The following is a 15,528-nucleotide window of genomic DNA, read 5'->3' as shown; positions in this document are numbered from 1 at the left end:
ACCTTTTCCAATTATATCTTTTTTGAGATAGGATGACCAAAACTGCACCCAGTATTCCAGGTGTGGGCATACCATGGATTTACATAGTAGCATTCGGATATTTTCTCTTTATCTATCCCTCTCCTAATGGTTAATTTAGTTAGCTTTTTTGACTGCCACTGCATATTGAGCAGATGTTTTCAGAGAACTATCCACAGTGACTCCAAGATCTATTTCTTGAGTGGTAACAGCTCATTTAGACCCCATCATATTGTATGTATAGTTGGGATTATTTTTTCCAGTGTGCATTACTTTGCATTTATCAACACTGAATTTCATCTGCCATTTTGTTGCCCAATCACCCAATTTACTTTGGACTTACTTATCCTGAGTAATTTAGTATTGTCTGCACATTTTGCCACCTCACTGCCTTTTCTGGATCATTTATGAATATGTTGAGAAGCATATCCAAGTACAAATCATGGGTGCACCTGTTATTTACCTCTTTCCATTGTGAAAACTAACCATTTATTCCTACTCTTTGTCTCCTGTTGTTTAACCAGTTACTGATCCTTCTTATCCCATGACTGATTAGTTTGTTGAAGAGCTTTTGGTGAGTGACCTTGTCAAAGGCTTTCTGAAAGTCCAAGTACATTCTATCCACTGGATCATCCTTGTCCATGTTTGTTGACCTCAAAGAATTCTAATAGATTGGTGAGGCATGATTTCCCTTTACAAAAGCCGTTTTAACTCTTCCCCAACATACCGTGTTTATCTAGGTGTCAGAGAATTCTCTTCTTTACTGTACTGTCAACCAATTTGCCTGGTACGGAAATTAGGCTTACTGGCCTCTGATTGCCAGGACTGCCTCTGGAGCCTTTTTTAAAAAATCAGTGTTGCATTAGCTACATTCCAGTCATCTGATAGAGAGGCTGATTTAAGCAATAGGTTAAATACCACCATTAGTAGTTCTGCAATTTTATATCTGAGTTCCTTCAGAACACTTTGGTGATACCTCCTGGTCCTGGTGACTTATTACTGTTTATCAACTTGTGACAGAGCCTCTTTTATTGACATCTCAAGCTGGGACAGTTCCTCAGATGTGTTACCTAAAAAGAATGTCTCGTGTGTGGGGATCTCCCCATGTCCTCTACAGTGAAAACTAATGCAAAGAATTTATTTAGCTTCTCTGCAATAGCCTTGTCTTCCTCCAGTGCTCGTTTAGTACCTCGATGATCCAGTGGCCCCACTGACTGGTTGGTGGGTATACTTAAAAGAAATGTTGCTGTTAGTGTTTGTGTCTTTAGCTAGTTGCTCTTTGATTTCTTTCTTGGCCTGCCTTAGCATACTTTTCCCCTGACTTGCCAGAACTTATGCTCCTTTCTATTTATTTTTCAGTAGGATTTGACTTCCAGTTTTTGAAGGATGCCTCTAACCACTTATTTTATTCTGCTGTTAAGCTATGGTGGCATTTTTGGAGGGTGGGGGTACATTTAGTTTGAGCCTCTATTATGGTGCTTTTAAAGAGTGTCCATGCAGTGGCAGGGAATAGGGGCAGGGAAGGTCATCTCTCTCAGAACCAGGGTCCCAGACTTGAGAAGCTCCTGCTACTTCACTTACACTTAGTTCACATTTGGAAGATTTTAGCAGGCACAGAAAGGCTAGAGACTCACTTTTGCATTTCAGTGGCAGTCAGTTCTGCAGAATGTGAATGCCTTCTCCCGTGTTTTAAAGCCATCAAGCAGGCTGGTTGCATCCCACAGCTGGGTGCTTGTCACCTTGGCTCCATTTGCATTTCCTTGCAACTTGTCTTGAAGGAAAAGGAACATGCTTTCTTTAATCATGCTGGAGTTCATATTCTTCCAGACATTCCAAAAGCCACATAGACAGGACGAAAAAGCTATTAGTGCTCTGCTCTGATTTTATTACTATAGGATTTCCTGCCTCAGTTTGCTCCTCCTCCCTGAGCAGAAGTTGCTGACAGTCACTAAATATTCTGCTGTTAAACCCTGGAAAAGCATTTTCATCTTCCCTGGCTAGAGAAAAGGAGGTTGGTTCTGAAATAGGGTTCTGTTTTCCTAGTACCAATTTTTTAAAGTGTGCTTACAGCCAGCATTTAGCCCATTTATCATTGTTTCTAAAGCCATGAAATCAATGCTTTTATGCTAAGCCTGTATGTACTTAAGGTGATCAACTTTTTCCATTTTCATCTTTCTTTCCTCACAAGATGTTTCACCATTCTGGCAAAACCTGGACACCCTTTTGATAAATGATTTCCCCAATAACATGATTTGTTTCTTATTATGACACTTTGCATTTCAAATTAGAACAATTAAACAAAAGGTGATTGACACGGAACATGAGGGAGAAAGTCCCTCCTCCACAGTGAGCTGTATTAGCTATGGAATGATGCTGCTAAATCCCCACTGGCTGAGTGATTTAAGGTGCTGGGGATACGCTACAAGCCCAAGAGCTGAGACACATCATGACCAATAGGCTTGGTCCATCCCTAACCTACCTGATCTTCACAAATGCTACAGTTCTCTAGAGTCTCCATTCCCAAGTGCTGGACATCTGTCTGCACACCACTGAAAGGCAGACATTGTCATACAACACCGCAGAAGGGCAAACGCTGGCTAAGTGCACTAGACAAACCCTTATGGAAAGCGCTAAGGGATCCAGGTGTAGGGACTATGGGGGCAGCTGACTAGCCAATACACAGTCAATTGCTCGGACTGAATCTCTACCGCAGAAGTGTGAAGACGTGAGGTGATCCTGCAGAGATCGAACCTGCAGTTCCAGGGAGCCTGGGGATTTCCAGACCATGATCAGGCCACTAAGCCAATGGGGGATGGTGTCAAAGGAGTTACAAGAAGAAAACACTTGGCCCATTACATCTCTCTGCTGTCATCTTTGCTGTAGGCCAAAAATGTCCAACCTGAGGCCCTGGAGGGTGCAAAGTAGATATTATGTATTTGATTACGAGCTGAGCCACACCCTTAATTTTTAAATGGAAGCATGTAATGCTCCCTCCCCTCCCTGTCAGAGGGAGGCTGCTTAGGCTAGTCCTATGGGGTCAGGACCAGAGTCTGTAAGTCAGGCTAATAGTTAATATCGGGCTTTAACCTGGACTGGGTCACCTCAAATAGTCAGGCCTCACCTACAGTCTGTCAGAGCTGGCTGGGCCTGGGCAGAGCTCAGGCTGCTACCAAGCAAATAGTCTTTCAGGGGCTGGCTTTAGCCGCATTGGAGCTCAGGCAGCCAGCAAACACACAGTCTCTAAGGTGAGTGGTGAAGGAGCTCCTATTCCGGGCTAGAGCCTCCTTGCACCAGGAGTGCGGTGGCAGGGGGATGCAGGCCCACCCTACTGCATCGCGTCCCAGCCCAGGGCACTGGCAGGGGCAGGATTGGCTGCCCCTGTGTCGGCGGGGATCCAGCTGCAACACGCCGACTGAGCCATGCTGGGCTCCGCAGCCGGCTGCTCTGGGGCTGCCCCTGGGCTACTTCCTGCGGCCTCCAGGCCTCTTCCGGCTCTTTGGGGGAAACGGCAGCTGGTACTCTGGGCCAGTCCTCGTCCACACCGGGGAATCGGGAACAGCCAGGCGCAGGTTCCTCTCGGGGCCTCTGGAGAACAGGCCGAGCGTCCTCCTCCGTTGCAGACTCTCCCTCAACTGAGCTGCCGGGCCGGCCTTTTATACTTCCGGCCCCGCCCCTGTACTTCTGGCAAGGGGGCGGGGTGGTCTAGGATCCACCCTCCAAGGGGCATCTAATGCTCCCTCCCCCTCGTGGTCGGAGGGAGGCCACTTAGCCTCACTACAAAGCGTCTAAGTGCATGTCTATACATGCAGCATGTCTGGTGAAGACGCTCTGTGCCAACAGAAGAAAGCTCTCCCATTGGCGTAAAATACCACCTGAGCAGCAGATGCAGTGTCAGTGGCAGAAGCTCTCCCACCGACCTAGCGCTGTGCACACTAGTGCTTGCTTACTCACGGGGTGGACTGTTCACACCCGAGTGACATAAGTTTTGCCGACATAGGCAGTAGTGTAGACATAGCCTGAATCAACTGCATTGCTGTCTTCCCCAGCAGCCTCCCACCACTTCCACTGCAGCCCCCAGTGCAGCTCATGTGTGAGCTGGCCAAGCTCTGAGAAGCTGCTGTCTCTTGTCTGCACCACAGAGGAAAGGGAGAAGGGAGCGCTGCGTGCTCCATCACCGGCTTCCCTGCTGGGCTGTGGTGGGAGAAACATTGTGATATCTAACAATAACCCACTGCTAGTGGCAGGGGAGGAACTCAGCTGACTCTGCCTGAGGCTAGAGCAGTGCCTGGTGAAGGATGGCTCCGCTCTCCTACAGGGACAGTCCAGGTGAGGGAAAGTCAAGAACCAAGAACAAGTTCCAGCTCTTGCAGTCTCTGCCCCAGTCCTGGTACAGAACAGTCTGGGAGATGCTGCTCTAACTTATGCCACCTGGCAACAGTCCCCAAGGGACCATACACCAACTGGGGACAGCCAGAGTGCAGCCACGTCCTTCTCACCTGAGGGCAACCCTTTCCACCAGCGGTAGGAGAGCTGGCTATAAAGCTATACCCCAGTGCTGGGGGCTTCTCCCACACCAGTGGCATTCCCAGCAGGGGTTGGGGGTGGCTTCCTTCCCTTTGCTCCACATCAGAAGTGAGAAGGGAGGGGAACAGAGCAGAGAATCTGCTCTAAAGTATTGATTGTGGCCACCTGATCTCTCTGACATAACGTTTGGCACTAGAGCTACAAAGGACAGACACCAATTACTCCTGAGGGAATTTTGCACCAAAAAATTAACACGTCTACTCAAAAAAATATACAAATTCTGCACAATTGTGCAGACTTTATTTGTCAAATCAACGTGGAAGCTCCAGCGTGGCCTTGGGGAGCACAAGCCCCTGGCTGCACAGAGGTAGGAGATCACTGTGCTGCTCCAACCCGCTCCCCGACACAGACTCAGTGGTGAGGCTGCACCCAACCCTGACAGGGCGCAAGGACCCAACTTGCCCCAGAAACACCTCAGGGTCCCGCCCCTCTGTGTCAGGTGCACCAGGTGTTGGCAGGCAGGCTCAGCAAGGCAGGATCCAAGTGTGGAGGGGCTCAGTGTGGGGGGATCCACATGTGGGTTAAGAGGTTTCTGTGTAGGGCAATTTGGGTGCAGGCAGCTCAGTGGGGGATCTGGGTGTGGGGGGCAGATCTGCATGCACAGGGGCTTGTTGGGGGGTTCTGGGTGCAATGCTTACCTTGGGCACCTACTGAAAGTGACCCACACACCCCTCTGGCAGTGGTTCCTAGGTAGGGGGGTGGGGGGATCTCCACATGCTGCTGCCTGCAGGCGCTGCCCATGCAGCTCCCATTGGCCGCAGTTCCAATGCCAGAGTCAGCACTCAGGGCGGGGCCAGCACGTGGAGACACATCCTCCCCAGGGCCGCAGGAACTGCTGCTTCTGGGAGTGGCGCGCCATGCAGAGTGAGAGTGTGAGGGTGGGCAGGAAGGCACTTTAGCCAGCTGCACTGCCGGTGGTGGTGGCAGGGCCCCCCGGGCTCTTTTAAATCACCCAAGGGTGGCAAATAGGGCTAGGAAACGCTCTTGGGAGGTGCGCTGGGGGCAGCAGGCAGGGCCAGGGGAAGAGACCCAGCCCTGAACATTGGTGGAGCCGGGCCCCCATTTTCTGAGTATTCCTGGAGCATGAGCACCACAGGCCCATACAACTCACCATCCCTGCTCCCACCATGCCATTGCTCCTGCGGGAGGGACTGGCCGCTGCTGCTCCAGCCTTGGGGGGGGGGCTGCCCCAAGCCCAGCTGCTTCTCCAGCCTCAGGGGGGGCTAACCCAAGCCCAGCTGCTGCTCCAGCAGGCCTTGGGCCTGGCTGCTGGTCAGATGTTCTGGCGACCCCGAGGCTGGTGTCGGTCAACTGTTCTGGTGGCCCCGGCGCTGGCAGCTGCTCCAACCCTGCCCCAGAAGTCACAGGGGCCCCAGGAAGTCAAGGAATCTGTGACCTACATGATAGGATTGTAGCCTTAATAATAGTGAATAAACTTAGAGATAAGTGAAGACAATTTACTATCGCATTTCCTTTGAATTATGCCCCCACACAAGTGAATTGGCCTTTTGACACTCCTTTGATTTCTAGCATGCGAGTGAATTAGCCTGTTGGCAGCTTGCTAGACCATATACAAAAGACCCACAGATCGCCATACCTACCTTCACAGATCCAGTAACCACCCCAAACACACCGAGAAATCTGTTATCTACAGCCAGGCACTCCGATACCACGGAATATGCTTCGAGGATCAAGTCCAGGATATATACCTTAACACACTTAAAAGCGACTTCACCAAACAAGGACACTCCACCAGAGAAGTAGGCCACATCATAGAACAGGGCACCCAAATACCCTGAGAGAACCTGCTTCAATACAGGGGAGGAAAACTCAACTTCTGACCGCACAACCATAGTTGTCACTTACCCTGCATGGGTTCCAGTATGGGGTGGTATCATCAAACAGCTACAGTCCATACTTAGTGAGGACCCCATTTTGAAAGAAATCTTTCCTGAACCCCCACTTCTGGCCTTCCACAATCCCTCACTCTCATCATCAGAAGCAAATTCCCCACAGACCAGGACACTCCAACTCAAAGCTGCCCCAGAACAACAGATGTGAAAAGTGCAGACATAGCTCCACTTTCACAATAATCAGTACCCCTCACACCACACCTTTCAAGATCCACGTTCCTACACAACACTATCACAACATGTGGTGTACTTCATCCAGTGCACTCAATGCCCCAATAACAGCTTTGTGAGTGAAACCAGACAATCACTGCGCTCTCAAATGAACTCTCAGGAAAATGATAAAAGACAAAAACACCCTGTCACCTGTGGGTAAACACTTTTCACAAAGTGATCACTCTACGTCTGACCCATCAGTCCTCATCCTCAAAAGAAACCTGCACAACACTTTCCAAAGATGAGTGAGGGAGCTTAAATTCATCACTCTGCTAGACACTGAAAATCATGGACCGAACAGAGACACTGGATTTATGGTTTATTATTATAATCTGTAAACCACTAACTCCCTCTTTTTGTCCTACGACTGGAGAGATGTGAATGGGCCACTTCACCTTGAGTGGTTTCTTACAATATGTGCTAACCACTTAGGCTAAACTATCTGTTCCACTTTGCATTAAGCTGTGACACTGGGAGGACTTTTCCGAAGCCTGAGGAAGAGCTCTGTGTGGCTCAATAGCTTGTCTCTCTCACAAACAGAAGTTAGTTCAATAAGAGCGATTAGCTCACCCAGCTTGTTCCTCTGAGTTTGCCATACAGGGGTGCACTGCCAGCTGAATCAGACCTTGGTGAGGCCACGTCCCATGGCCACAGCACCTGATTTGGGAAGCTGTCCTGCTCTATTACCTCTGGGAACCCATTACTCAAGCTTCTTTTCTCAGCAGAACCGCTGCAGTGGGGGCGTGCACTGCCTTGTCCCATTGGAAAGGGCTACTCGTCCTATCCAGCCTGTCCTCTGCACATACACCAGGCCGCTTTCCGCAGGCTACAGCTCCGCCTTCCGGGCAAGTCCTTTTAGCCTCACCTCGCCCAAGCCGCAAACAAATCAAAGCAGCAGGTCAGCCTGTAGGCGTCTCTCTGCATGTCCTCTGGGCCCTGCATGGCCTGCTCAGTAGGCCCCCTTCACCGCCTGCTTGAGAGAGCTGGGACAAGGGCGTGGACTGTGCTCCACCCCCAGCCCAAACCCCTGGAGCAAAGCGTTCCTGAGAGTAACCCTGCAGGGAGTTCCCCAGGCACTGCTCCCAGCCGCACCGCCTCCAGGCCAGCGCTCCCGCCCCCTGGCCAGCACTCCCACCCCCTCTCCCAGTGCTCCCGCCCCCGGTCCTGCCCCCCGTCCAGTGCTCCCACCCCCTCTCCCAGTGCTCCCGCCCCCAGTGCCGCCCCCCGGCCAGCGCTCCCGCCCCCTGGCCAGCACTCCCACCCCCTCTCCCAGCGCTCCCGCCCCCGGTCCTGCCCCCCGTCCAGTGCTCCCACCCCCTCTCCCAGTGCTCCCGCCCCCCGGCTAGCGCTCCTGCCCCTGGTCCCGCCCCCCGGCCAGCGCTCCCACTCCCCTCTCCCAGAGCTCCCACCTCCTGGCCAGCGCTCCCACCCCCTCTCCCAGCGCTCCCACCTCCTCTCCCAGCGCTCCCGCCCCCGGTCCTGCCCCCCGTCCAGTGCTCCCACCCCCTCTCCCAGTGCTCCCGCCCCCCGGCTAGCGCTCCTGCCCCTGGTCCCGCCCCCCGGCCAGCGCTCCCACTCCCCTCTCCCAGAGCTCCCACCTCCTGGCCAGCGCTCCCACCCCCTCTCCCAGCGCTCCTGCCCCTGGTCCCGCCCCCCGGCCAGCGCTCCCACCCCTCTCCCAGTGCTCCCGCCCCCCGGCCAGCGCTCCTTCCCCTCTCCCAGTGCTCCCGCCCCCCGGCCAGCGCTCCTGCCCCTGGTCCCGCCCCCCGGCCAGCGCTCCCACCCCCTCTCCCAGCGCTCCCGCCCCCTGCTCCCCAGAAGCGCTACGTCCAGCCAACACTCTTGCCCCACAGCGCCCCCTGCCGGGAGAGGCCGGGGCTAGTCATTGGCTCCCGCACTCCGCTCCCCGTCTGCTATTGGACAATCCCCTTCCCCCGCCCTGCGCCAGCCGGCACAGCCCCTCCCGCAAGGGGCGGGGCCAGGGCTCTGAGTGACACGGGGACCCTCCCCGCCCTCTCAGCTCGCCAGGCCCCGGAACCCCGGCAATGCCCCTGTCCAATTCCTGTGACGTGGGGACCCGCCTCTCTGAGCCACCAATAATCGCGGGTTCGCCCCCTGGGGTGCCGGGGAGGAGCCGGTGGTCCTGCCCACTCTGCCCATTGGCTCGCCGGCGACGCGCTGTGATTTGTCACTGGACGTTCCCGGCGTGGTCCCGCCCCTCGCGCGCCCCCGATAGGCTGGCAGGGCGGGGGTGTGTTCGAGCTCCGGGGGCCCAGGCTGGGCGGTGCCGCGGGGCGGGAGGGGATTCCGTTCGCTGATTGGCCCGCGGCGGGGCGGGCGCTGATTGGTTGCAGCGGCAGGGTCTTTGCGTGGAGGTGTACGCGGCAGGGCGGGAGTGGCGGAGACGGACCGAGGTGAGACCCCCGCGCTGGGTGCAGGCCCCCCGGCCGGGTCCCGCCGCCCGGGACCTCGCGCGCCTCCGCCCACAGCCTCTCCGGGGGCGAGCCTGGGCACGTGCCCCGGGGCGCGCTCCGCCTGTAGGCCCGTTGGACGGAGCCGTGCGCGTGCCCCGGGGCGCGTCCCCGATACCCCCCCCCCGGGCTTCACCCTTCGCCCCACGGGCCGCCCGCCCCGCCCGCCCTTGCGTGAAGCGAGCGCCCCCCGGGCCATCCCGCTGCCCCTGGCCGCCCCCCCCCCGCGCTGGGCTCGCCCCCCGCGGGCTGTTTTACTGCCTTTGAGAGGAGTTACTGGGGCCTGGTCCGCAGGAGGGCGGGGGATGCTCGGGGCCTTGGCGGCTCGGAGCCCGTGGCGGAGGGGCCAGTGCTTTCTCCTTGTCTTGCCAAGGCCGCTCACAGGTGGGGTTTGGAGTCCCCTGCCAAGGGAAGGCTTCTGCCCCTTCTCATAATGTCAGCTTCCGTCTGTCTTGCTGTTTCTCATCTTTCAGAGATTGAAGTGAGAAGGGCTCTCCTCCCCCAGCTTCAGCTTCTGCCCAGTCACCTCGGCCGCATGCTTGATCTTTCTAGCATTATCTCCCAGCTTCCAGTTCCAGTTTAACGTGCTTGCTACTTCTGTCTCGGCAAAGAGTCTGGCCACGTATCACTGTGGTAAAATATCGGCCATTCTGTGTAGGTCTTGCAAGTCTAACCTGTTTTGGATCTGTTCTTCTAGACTTCTGTCTAGTGCTTACAGCAGGGGTCGGCAACCTTTCAGCGGTGCTGTGCCGAGTCTTCCTTTATTCGCCTCAGGCCTGGTCCACACTACACAGTTAAATCGATTTAACGCTGTACCCGTCCACACTACAACACACTTTAAATCGATTTTAAGGGCTTTTAAAATCGATGTCTGTACTCCTCCCCAACGAGAGGAGTAACGCTAAAATCGATATTACTATATCGATTTAGGGTTAGTGTGGACGGAAAGCGAAGTTATTGGTCTCATCATTTTACAGTAGCTACCCACAGTGCACTGCTCCAGAAATCGATGCTAGCCTCGGACCATGGACGCACACCACCAAATTAATGTGCCCTAGTGTGGACGCATAAAATCGATTTTATAATATCGGTTTTATAAAACCGGTTTTAGTTATTTCGATTTTATGCTGGTGTAGACGTAGCCTAAGTTAAGGTTTCGCATGCCAGTAATACATTCTAACGTTTTTAGAAGTTCTCTTTCTATAAGTCTGTAATATATAACTAAACTGTTGCTGTATGTAAAGTAAATAAGATTTTAAAAATGTTTAAGAAGCTTCATTTAAAATTTAAATTAAAATGCAGAGCCCCCCAAACCGGTGGCCAGGACCTGGGCAGTGTGAGAGCCACTGAAAATCAGCTTGTTTGCCACCTTTGGCACTCGTGTCATAGGTTGCCTACCCCTGGCTTACAGCATTGTTTCTAGGTGAGATTGATTGTTTGCTCTGTTGGCCAAGAGGTTTATGTTGCTGAGACTTGGGAACAATCTCATGTAGCAGTGGATGATGTTTTTATTTGGTTTTAGTTTCTGTTCCTCTCTCAGACTTTCTGGGAAGGGGAGAGGTTTCTGGTTTAGTTGAAGTGTCATCAAAAGTTAAGTACTGTTTTCTATATGTTGATTGCCGAGCAGCCATAATTGCTGGAGTTCCTCTGATCATGTTGCACTTATTTGCAGAACTGCAGGTGTGAGATTTATTTAGATGGAACATATATGCATGAGCAGCTATGGTAAGTTTGAGTTCATTTAAGCTTGCAATGGGTGGGAAAAGTAGAGGAAAAGTATTAATGCAACCTGCTTTTTATATATAGCTTGAACAGAGGGGCCATAAACCTACTACTGTTTCAAGTGGGTGACAAGCAAGGCTGGAGAGGAATTTAGGATGATAGATGGGTTTCTAACTAGGAGTACCAGGACAAAACTAAGCCAGGGAAAATCTGCCACTGTGTGGTACTAGATTTCAGAGTAGCAGCTGTTTAGTCTATCCGCAAAAAGAACAGGAGTACTTGTGGCACCTTAGAGACTTCAAATTTATTTGAGCATAAGCTTTCGTGGGCTAGAGCCCACTTCTTCAGATGCATGGAATGGAACATATATTGAGGCAATATATATACACATACAGAGAGCATGAAAAGGTAGGAGTTGCCCTCCCAACTTTTAAGAGGCCAATTAAGTAAGGAAAAAAATAAAAAAAAACTTTTGAAGTGTTAATCAAGATAGCCCAGTACAGACAGTTTGATAAGAAGTGTGAGAATACTTACAAGAGGAGATAGAGTCAATGTTTGTAATGGCTCAGCCATTCCCAGTCCCTGTTTAAACCTAAGGTGATTGTATCTAGTTTGCATATCAATTCGAGCTCAGCAGTTTCTTGTTGGAGTCTGTTTTTGAAGCTTTTCTGTTGCAAAATTGCCACCCGCAGGTCTGTCATTGAATGACCAGACAGGTTAAAGTGTTCTCCTACTGGTTTTTGAGTGTTATGATTCCTGATGTCAGACTTGTGTCCATTAATTCTTTTGCATAGAGACTGTCCGGTTTGGCCAATGTACATGGCAGAGGGGCATTGCTGGCACACGATGGCATATATCACATTGGTAGATGTGCAGGTGAATGAGCCCCTGATGGTATGGCTGATGTGATTAGGTCTTATGATGATGTCACTTGAATAGATATGTGGACAGAGTTGGCATCGGGCTTTGTTGCAAAGGTAGGTTCCTGGGTTAGTGTTTTTGTTCAGTGATGTGTGGTTGTTGGTGAGTATTTGCTTCAGGTTGGGGGGTTGTCTGTAAGCGAGGACAAGTCTGTCCCCCAAGATCCGTGAGAGTGAAGGATCATCTTTCAGGATAGGTTGTAGATCTTTGATGTGCTGGAGAGGTTTTAGTTGGGGGCTGAAGGTGACAGCTAGTGGTGGTCTGTTATTTATTTTTTTTTGTTGGGCCTGTCTCATAGGAGGTGACTTCTGGGTACTCGTCTGGCTCTGTCAATCTGTTTTTTCACTTCAGTAGGTGGGTATTGTAGTTTTAAGACTGCTTGATAGAGATCTTGTAGGTGCTTGTCTCTGTCCAAGGGATTGGAGCAAATGCGGTTGTATCTTAGAGCTTGGCTGTAGACAATGGATCGTGTGGTGTGTCCTGGATGGAAGCTGGAGGCATATAGGTAAGTATAGCGGTCAGTAGGTTTCAGGTATAGGGTGGTATTTATGTGTCCATTGCTTATTAGCACAGTAGTGTCCAGGAAATGTATCGCTTGTGTGGTACTAGTCTCTCTCGGAAAATGGTGGTACCTCTGTAACGCTGACGGATCCCGGTGGTCGGTGGGTGGGATTGAACCTCGGACCTCTGGAGCTAAACGCATGAGCTAAAAGCCATAAAGCTCTTAGCAAAAGCTGTATAGCAGACTCATTAATCTCTCTCTAAGTGGTCTTGGTGCCACTAGATTGGCACAGAACACCACACCTAGGAGGTGTGTGGTTTACAACTCCATCACTTGGGCCACTTGAAATAAGAGTGGTCAGTGTATTAAAAATGATAGGAAATTACCTCAGCCAGAAGGTGACAAAGAATGTTTGTACAGCTGTGGCTTTCATAAAGAGATTTCAGCTTAGTCATCTGCTCCCCGGGGCCCATGTCCTGCCTTCCTGTCCCGAGGCTCAGCCAGTAGGAAGTGGAGTGTCTGTGTTTCTCCCAGTTTTTATAACCTAGCTCTTTTAATCGCTTAGGGTATGTCTACACAACAATGTAAGCATGGCCTAGGTGACAAGCCTAACCGCCCTTGCGTCCACATACCAATTGTGTTAATCTAGGGCTTGACCCAAAGGTCCCAGGACCCTGAAGGGTATGAGCCCATGTTAAGCTGGGACCTGGAATCCAAATCTTATTGCTTTCCTCTGCATGAGTCTTAGCCCTCTCTTGTCTCAATCCCAGAAGTCCTTTAAATGTATCCCATTGTTCCTTGGGGCAACTTCCTTAGTCCTCTCTATGCCAAAAATCTGTGGTGCAGTCTATTACACTCTTGCAAACAGAAGCCACACCTCCCTTTGCAAACCGTAGCAGCTCAGATGATCAGCATTAACCCGTTGTCTGTTGGACACCAGTCTGCATGCACGCAATCGGAGAGTCTGTGGGGTTTTCAGTGGAGACCAATCAGAAGATGCTTTTTGCAAAAAGAGCTACTTCTTGGTCACAAGAGCACAACCAGATTTTGGTGGAAGTCAGCTGCTTGGTCCCTGCTCTGCTCTCTGTGTCTTGCTCCAAGGTGCTTTCCCGCAGCCCCCTCTGGCTACATGTGTAGGGGTGCCCAGGCAGTGTGAGGGCGGTAAGTGGGAGCCAGCGCCAAAACTTACCCACAGCCTCCCAGGGGTCCAAGCCCTGGGGATGCCCTTCACCTCTCCGCAGGCTGTGTGTGTGTGTGTGTGTGTGTTTTTTTTTTCCTCTGAAACCTATATTTTATGTCAAACTTTAAAACAAACAGACAAAAATAAATAAAAAACAACCAAACAACAACACCATCACTGAATGTCCCATTTTAAAAATTAAGAATTGCAAATTTTCATTTTAATAGTTTGACAGCCCTTTGATGTCCTAATTATCCTCAGACATGTGCACATAGGCATTTTCCTGCCAATCTGACTCAGCCTAAAGGTGGAGCGCCCTGTTATCAGGTTAGATGGTAGTTCAGCATGAAGCTTTCTAAAATTGCAGTCATTCTACTGAGACAGCCACCAAATGAGCTGTTTATGCAGTTACCTGCTCCTGAGTCCCGTCAATAGCACTCTCAGAGTTAGGAGTGGGCAGCAGAGTTTTCCCACAGTGTAACACATTCATAGGGTTAGTGTTTCAACATGCAGTGTATGTGTGGGGGGGGTGCTAGCCACTATGGGATAAGGTTACTTTCATTTGTGTCTGTGCACTGCAGTGTGGATGCCAGAGCCCTACGCTTGAGTGTGGGTCAGAAAATCCTTAACCTGGGGTCAAAATACAGTGTAGATGCTCAAACCCAGAGTTCCCTGACATGGATCAGCTAACTTGAGTCCCACTATCCCTAGGCTTACATTTCTGTGTAGATGTACCCTTAGATGGATTCGAAGATGGCTGGAGCAGTTGTCGTTACTGTTGTTGTTCAATCCCATTTCCTAAGAAGAAAGAACATGACAGACACACAAAATGGGGAGAGAAATGAACAGCGCGGACAAAAAATACAGTTTCTGTCTCTGAGTTCCACTTGTACCCTCACTGCTGGAAAAACACAGGCATAGCGCACAGTCTTATCAGCCAGCCCAAGACCTGACAGACTCATAGCAGCATCGAGCTTTTTAGGGCAGTGGTTCTCAAACTTTTGTACCAGTGACTACTTTCACATAGCAAGCCTCTGAGTGCGACCCCCACCCCCCAATAAATTAAAAACACTTTTAAAAAATATATTTAACACCATTATAAATTGTGGAGGCAAAGCAGGGTTTGATGTGGATGCTGACAGCTCGTGACCCCCCAATATTATAACCTCACAGCCCCCTGTGGGGTCCTGACCCCCACTTTGAGAACCCTTGTTTTAGGGCATTGCTTTTAGCTGCTTCTTTCTAGTCACAGGTTTACAGCAGGCTTGGCTGGCTAAGCCAGACTCTTATTAGACAGAAGGGAAAAGGAGAGACAAGGAAAGAGGAGAAATCAGGTGGTGAAGGTAAAGAAGACACCAAGGCAAGGGGGGGGTTGTGACAAAGTTTCATATTCCAGGTGGTTGGGAGTCAGCTGGAGTTGGTAGAAAGTGACAATATCATCTGAATCCTTCTCTCTGGCCCAGTTTGGTCAGGACATCTCTCAGGATCAAGATGACAAAGGCCTGGGGTCTCAGGAGATGCTGAGGGTGGCAGCCGTAATGGTAAAGCTTGCTACAATAGCCAGTTTTTCTTCTAAAGTTCCCTTCTTTGAGGACCCCGAAAGGGAACGATGGGTGGAAAAGCTCCTCTTGTTTACCCAGCATGAGCTTAACACAGTCCTTGAATTATATCAGACGGTCTTTTTGTTTGGACCAGTTCAATGTGTCTCCCTTTTGCAACTTTTCCTATCAACATTTGTTATTGTAAGTTATAGTGACACTTCATGACTTTCACTCCTTTTTACAGTTGAGCTCACAATTTATAGTCCCAGTTGTCACAACAGTTAAAGTCATGCACTTCCAACCCACACAGTGACATTTCCATTTCAGGAGCATTATTTGTGATGGATACTGCAACCACATGCAATATCTCTTATATGAATGGTTTATGTAGCACTGTGGGCCAGGGCTTATATGGAACTGTAGTGGTGGAGAGTTGCGACCACTCTGCCAGGATCTGAGAACA

General features: G+C 51.0%; 1 protein-coding gene across 4 annotated transcripts in view; it reads left to right on the top strand.

Moving 5' to 3' along the window:
* Positions 1–9,061: 9,061 nt before the first annotated feature.
* The window catches only part of MTMR4 (myotubularin related protein 4), a 125,622-nt gene continuing 119,155 nt past the window's right edge, over positions 9,062–15,528 (top strand). For 2 of the 4 annotated variants that reach the window (XM_030536533.1, XM_030536537.1), the window contains exons 1-2: positions 9,094–9,142; positions 10,872–10,924. The gene's annotated coding sequence lies outside the window, so the exon portion shown is untranslated. Of the gene's footprint in view, positions 9,143–10,871; positions 10,925–15,528 lie in introns of all 4 variants that reach the window. The other 2 variants (XM_030536539.1, XM_030536534.1) reach the window with 2 other exon arrangements.

The sequence above is a fragment of the Gopherus evgoodei genome, chromosome 17 (genome assembly GCF_007399415.2).
Source record: "Gopherus evgoodei ecotype Sinaloan lineage chromosome 17, rGopEvg1_v1.p, whole genome shotgun sequence".
Taxonomy (NCBI): domain Eukaryota; kingdom Metazoa; phylum Chordata; order Testudines; family Testudinidae; genus Gopherus; species Gopherus evgoodei.
This window is presented reverse-complemented; position numbering and strand designations above follow the sequence as displayed.